This window comes from Lolium rigidum, chromosome 5 (assembly GCF_022539505.1).
Source record: "Lolium rigidum isolate FL_2022 chromosome 5, APGP_CSIRO_Lrig_0.1, whole genome shotgun sequence".
Lineage (NCBI taxonomy): Eukaryota > Viridiplantae > Streptophyta > Magnoliopsida > Poales > Poaceae > Lolium > Lolium rigidum.
This window is the reverse complement of record NC_061512.1, coordinates 130,131,907-130,138,879: the sequence shown is the minus strand read 5'-3', so window position 1 is coordinate 130,138,879 and position 6,973 is coordinate 130,131,907. Positions and strand designations below refer to the sequence as shown.

The following is a 6,973-nucleotide window of genomic DNA, read 5'->3' as shown; positions in this document are numbered from 1 at the left end:
AGGCTAATCTGGTAAACCCAGGTGAATTCGGATGTAACTTTTTCACACGATCATTTTGATATATTATACGCTTGCTTTTTCCTGACGTCGTAGGCGAAAGTTAATGCCATTTTACCTTGTTCTAAACTTTTTATGCAAAAAAAAGTCAAATTTCAAATTTGTTAATTTTTCCAAATGGTAGGTTGCATAACATATAGGAATCTCGAAACATTTTATTTTTTAAATTTTCTATCATTTTTTTATATTTTCCATAGCTAAAAAAGACGATCCAGGGGGGGTGTGGGGGGGTGGAGGTGCGTGGGGAGCAGGAAAACCTTTACTACCGGTTCGTGTTTAGCACCGGTCCGTGACACGAACCGGTACTAAAGGTCCCGCTCGAATCGATGCTAAAACTCTAGCCTCTCGAACCGATGCTAATGCAACCTTTAGTCTGGGTTCGTAGGACAACCGGTGCTAATGCTCTTTGAGCCAAAAACCAAAGCCTCGTTTTCTACTAATGCTTAAAACAATCAAATCCCAAGAACAAGGAATTGAAAGTTTGAAGCATAGGAGTTGGGATCTAGGTATACATCAGAGAAGAGACACATAGGATCTACTATGTTAGACTAAGCTAACCAATGCAGATTCAAACGGTTTGGGATTTTCCGCATGATAAACACACTTACCGTGCACTGGTGGAAAAAGGGTCATTAGTCGCGGTTTGCAACGGCCATTAATACCGGTTGCACAACCCTTATTAAATAAGCGGGACTAAAGCCCCCCCCCCCCTTTAGTCGCGGTTGATTACGAACCGCGACTAAAGGCTCGTCCACGTGGGCGCCAGGCGACCGTCGGGGCGGAGGACCTTTAGTCGCGGTTCTTCTGGCGAACCGCGACTAAAGGCCGCCGTAGGTTTAGGGTTTTAGCCCCCCCCCCTAAATCTAGTTTCTTTTTAATTTGTATTGTTTTATTTCTTTTGTGTTTTATTTTAGTTTTATTTCTTTTGTGTTTTATTTTAATTTTGAAGGAGTTTCACATATTCTACGGTACTACATACATGCATATGAATGTACAATTTCAAACAAATTTAAAATTAGAACCAAAAAGAATTCAAGAGGAATATACAATATATATTCAATATCGGATGACCATATACAATTTTGAACAACTTTCCATACATAATTTACTGCATCAGTAGTTCTACGTCCTCTACATAGTGTTCTCCTTTAGGATCGATGACTTCCCTCACGAACCATCCAGCTAGTTCCCCTTGAAGTGGTCGGAAGCGAGCTTCTGGACTAAGCATCTTCCGGAGGTTATTCCTCTTGACATTGTTATCACACGGAACCCGCTCGGAGGTGTATCTCCGGATCATCTCACAAACATAGTATCCACATAGATTGGTCCCCGGTGGCTGAATATCCCCAGTCCCAGGCATTGACCTTTTAAATTGTAGCTCTTTTTTGAATTCACCGACCTTTTCATCTGTGAACCGTCTCCAAACCCTACGAGGAAAAGGAAATTAAATGAACAAGAGAGTTATTAATTACTTGATATTAGGAAATGAACGAAATAGGCCAATCGATATAGAGCGCAAATGAATGAAAATAATTACTTCTGCATCATTTTTCTCATGTCGGTCCAAAGCTTTGCATCCAGATTCAGAGAGTCGTGGACGAGAACTGTGGAGTTGTGAAACTGAATTACTAGCAGAATCCAGTGGAACCTGCGGACACGATACATGCACAGTCATGCATAACTCATCGATTAGCCACATACCATGCATGGAGTAAACAAAAGAGAATGTGCTCAAGACAGAAACACTCACCCAAAATGGTAAGGAAATAGAATATCACTTTTGAGTTCCTGCTTTGTAAGAAACCGCCACAGGTCTTCCTCCACGTCGGTGGGGTGATTTTTGAATACATATCCATTAATGATTTGTGGGTCAATGAACCCAACATCATGGATGTTCCTTATTCTGCATTCCCTAAGCTTCATTCTGCATAATAGCGTACACAACAAGATAGTTAGGACAATATATATATATATATATATATATATATATATATATATATATATATATATATATAGGTCTGCTATTCTCGAACCGGTTCGAGAATAACTATTCTCGAACCCTTTCTGAACTTTCAGCTACTCATGCAGTGAACTTCCTAGCGGAACACATGGATTTTACGTTTTCATGTGTATTGTTTTGATCGTGATTTACAAACCGCTAATCGGAACGATACAAATGATATACCGTTGGAAAGCTAGAGAAATTGCGCAACTTTTTCATTCAGATAGTTTCCCCAAATTCTTGACGTTTTAAAGTTAATTTAAAATATAATAGACTCTATTTCCGCGGATTTCTGTGTTTTCGCACAGTATTTTGGGAGCCATTTTCAAACCACTCATCGGTTTGATGCATTCAATATACTGTTGAAAAGGTATGAAAATTGCGCAACTTTTTCGTTTAGATTGTTTTCCCAAATAATGTAAGGTTTAAGAGCAGATTTAAATATACTCGAATCAGTTTTCCGAACTACTTCGATTTCGTACTGTTTTTTGCGTGCTATTTTCAAACCGCTAATGGTATTGATGCATATGATATATCATTAGAAAACTACGAAAAATGCGCAACTTTTTCGTGTAGGACTTTTTCCCAAATTATTTATAGTTTTAAAGTAATTTCAGAAATACTAAGAACATAGATGTTCGCCCGCAAACAAACGGTTCGAGTTTGACGTGCCTTCGATGCTTGGGTGGGGCGGGTCGACATGCTAGAATGTAATTAGGGTTATATTGGTGTCAATTGATTGAGGCGGGGCTGGATTTGGGCAATCCGAGCTTGTAGTTACGACTTCAGTTTGTAGAATTTCCGTCCTGGTAAAATCAGAGTAGCTGAACTTCTTCTGACATACATGTGAATTTCCTGTGACGTGCTAGTGAACTTCCGGTCGCAATGTATAAGCTCTCCACTGTGTCCAGATTTTTCATCGTAGATTTCAAATTGTCTATCAGAACTTTGCATATAATATACCCTTGAAAAGCTATGCAAATTACTCATCTTTTCATGTAGAAGATTTATCGATATTCTTAACAATTTGAGAGAAGATTTAAATATATAAAACTCTGTTTTTAGAACTTCTCGTTGTTTTTTCACACTCATAGTGAACTTCAATATTATATGAACTGAACTACTAATATTCACTGAGAGAACTTTAGTGTATTTTCTATGCGAACTTCCAGAAGAAGAATTTTGGCATAATGTTCATGAAATGAACTATGAGTAGTTTTAGTGCCAAAGCCAAACGAGTGAGCCTTCCTATATCAAAGATGTATATACTTCTTCTTTTGGCCAATGCGTTGTGCAAGATCATGTAGTGTACTACTGAAGAGAAGTTAATCCACTGCCCATGTGTTGCAACACATTTTTATACGGTTTTATAAAGCAGTGCCATCTGGTCAGCAATCACACAAGCATACATCACCAAAAAGTAGCAGTTCAGAACTAGCCTCCAAAGGTTCAGTAGAACCAGCACCTGCTCCCTACATTTTTCACCCGATGCACAAACGTCATGCTGTAGAAGTGAACTTTTCATATAGTCATCTGAACATCTTTTTCACAAAAAAAAGTGTACTCGCTCTCCCGTATGCATAACGGTGAACTTCACACATAGTTAATATACAAAAAATTATCCACCTCAAAGCGGAAACATCAGAGGCAAAATTCACAAATGGCCTATCTAACATTCTCGAATAAAAATCCACCCAACATGAATAATCTAAAGTGAAGTATCAGGGGACATGAACTCCACGAATAGGAGAAGACAACACATGAATTAGTGTCCGTAAACTTCAGGCATCCCACGACGCTTCCATCCTGGTGATGCTCCTGCGACAAAAGTCCTGCAGCCGCGAGGCGCTTAGGCTTGACGATGCCATTGACAGGGAGCCACCGTCAAGTCGCCACCACCAACCGAAGCACCATGGGACCGACACCAAGTTTATGTCCTCGTCCTCTACGGCATCGCCTTGTTAGGGTGGCAGCGCTCCGGGAGTCCCCGCTGTATATGCATGTAATGCTTGGATGATGAGAGTGGACTTCTCAAGTACCTGGCACCAAAGTGATTAAATTACGTGAATAACAAACCTGAAATATTGTAGTATAATGAAGGAACATAGTTGATCAGCACTCCATAGCTTTGTATTATGTACCCAGTATCGCATAAAAACTGCCCAGTGTTGTATGTGTGATTTTCTTGCTGTGAATAGACATCGAACATTATATCACATTTTCGAGAAGTTCACCAATTACATGAAATTCAGTGATAAAATCTTCAAAAATAAGCAACCTTCATATTTGGAAGAACTCGAACCCCCCACGGAATATAAAAGTGAACTTTTCATCACAATGAACTCGAACTTCTATTTTTACTCTTTGTACTTTTTAAACCTTAACTGTGCATCGCAGAAAATGAACTGCCCAGAAAATAATGAACTTGTGCTGGGAATAAGAAGTGAGGGGAACTGAATTACCTAGCTCCAATTAGCAGGAGATGTGAACTTCTAAATTTAGGAGAAATGAACTCCATGGATTAGATAAAATGAGTTCTTCATCTCCACATCGTTATTCCGGTTGTGCACTTGTGTTCGGTTGCTTCATCCAAATGAAATGAAGAGCCTGAATTGCACTTGTAATAACAACTGCGGGAGGTAGCCGCAAGAACACCCAGCTTGTTGACATGCTGCTTGTGGGCACTGTTATATAAGTCCTATTAAAAAAAGAAGTGAGCTTCACATGAAAAAAAAGGTGTACTGCGCTAATGAAATAATGTGAACTTCAAAAAAGAATCCCACAAATCTTATCGGCTTAAAAATTGCAAAGTGGACTTCGAATATTTAATTTAGTGAACTTCATGTGTAGCCGGTCAAAGAACACATATCATGAATCTACAACTCTACAAACAGTAATCTTCTCCATACATCAATTAAAACACTGTTGTACTGAGATAAATCAACAAAATAAGTTACGATACTTAACCTCATACTGAGATAAATCAACAAAAGAAGTTACTAATTTACGACATATTAGAGGAACTACTATTCCCACATATCAATGTATGTTAACTTCCTGAGTTGGAGTTGTGAACTCCGTGAAATGAAAGTTGCAAATCATTTTTTAAGAGCAGCTTTTAATATAGTAACTCATTTTTTAGGGACGAAGTTAACTTCAAATGAACTTTGCCAACACTACAATCGAACTTAGATTAAAAATCTGAATTTTCAGATGGAAGTAAATAAACAAGTGCACTCTCTAAATTGAACGAATGAACTTCATAGAGGTCATTTTTTCTTCTATCTTTTTGAACAAGATGCGAACTTCAGGTTTTGAAAATAGTGAACTTCGTGACAACAAAATTGAACTTTTTCCTCGTGGGTGAATTGAAAACGGCGGATGAACTGAACTCACTACAAGAATCAATTGAAGTGATGCAGAAGTTTACAATTGAACTGTGTCTTCTGTAATATGCATATTCTACTGAAAAAAATGCAGCGAGCTTTCTATAGAAGATTATATTGTATTATGTGCATCAAGAAACAAATGCGAAGAGATATGATAAGATAATTAAGCGAACTTCACTTTTACACCAAATGAACTCACTGTGATCCTTTAATTTGTTTCACAGGAGACTTGACTGACCTTCTTCACATCGCGGCACTGTCTTTAGCTGAAGACTCGACTGCCCGCCTGTATACTGCGGCTCTCCCGGTCACGAGCTTTTGTTCATAGCAAAGGACAAAAAAATTGCACACAGCAGGTGCATCCAGATCAAGTCACTTACACTCCATTGGATGGCCAAGGTCAGGGTTTTTATATGTAATCCAAGTGAAAGCAGTGAGCTTTGCTGAAAATGCATAACCATGAGTAAATTAATATAATCGCAAGCAACAATGCAACCAAAGCACGATAATGCCAAACTCTTAAGCTACTCTATCATCGCCTGAAATGAAACTACTGCTAGCTACCTGGTACAAATGTTATCAATGCAAATTCTTGTATCTTCAAGGATAAGAAAATTCCAGAGCTCAACAATTTACTTTCAATGATGAAGTTCAAGCAGCATTAGTTTTTACTCTATTTAATTTGCTCATAAATATCTAGCTGATTATGATTGGAATTGTTTCGATGACAAAACTGAACTTCACTTTCAGACGAAGCGAACTCCGCTGACAATTAAAAAAAAATGAACTTGCTAGTTAGGTAGAGTAATTCTGAATCAACATCAGGCAGTTCAGAGTTGCACAGAAATTTATAATAGCTCATTAAGAACTTGCAACCATTAAGAACTACTAGTTGCAGAAATTAAGAACTTGCAACCATCACATTTCTTAACTTTCGTAATAGCTCACTCTTAGGCATTACAACAAACAGTTATAGGACATGCAAAACAACACGCATGGAAAATTATTTGATAAGAATGCGATGCAGGCATAATCAAATTTGCATCAACAAACTACAAGAGAATCACATCAGAGCTGAAATCTTTTTGCAAGGAGTTATAAAGAAATATGGTGCAGCTACCTTGCAGCAGGGTGGGGAGGAGGAGAAAGGGAAGCGGATGGCAGCCGTGGAGCAGGAGACCAGGCACCTGGCGGCTGCGGAAGCGAGCGTCGCTGGCTGGGGATGCAAACGGACTGCCAGAGAGGCACGCCGTGAACTTCGGGAGCGGAGCGCCGAAGATGCTGGGGGCGGAGCGGTGAAGAACGGATGCGTGGTGAACTATATGGGCCACACATTGTGAGCTTCCAGACGGGTAGATGGGGCAAGGGCTCGCGGTGGGCCGCCGCCGCAAAGGAGTAGCTCGGAGAGGGTGGCGCCATTGCCAAGAGGAGGGGCGACGCGGTGGATATGTGGGGCACGATCGGCCGGCGGCAGTAGAGGATGGGAGGCGTCTCGATGCAGTAGGGAGGGCGGAGCCGCGCGGTC

At 39.8% G+C, this 6,973-nt stretch overlaps 1 long non-coding RNA gene across 1 annotated transcript; it reads right to left on the bottom strand.

Annotated features, from left to right (window-relative positions):
* Window positions 1–3,989: 3,989 nt before the first annotated feature.
* Window positions 3,990–6,680, bottom strand: LOC124655129. Its single transcript, XR_006988579.1, has 4 exons — window positions 6,569–6,680; window positions 5,687–5,891; window positions 4,522–4,757; window positions 3,990–4,098 (listed from the first exon to the last, which is right to left on the bottom strand). It is a non-coding gene; the product is annotated as an uncharacterized LOC124655129 (long non-coding RNA).
* Window positions 6,681–6,973: the final 293 nt, after the last annotated feature.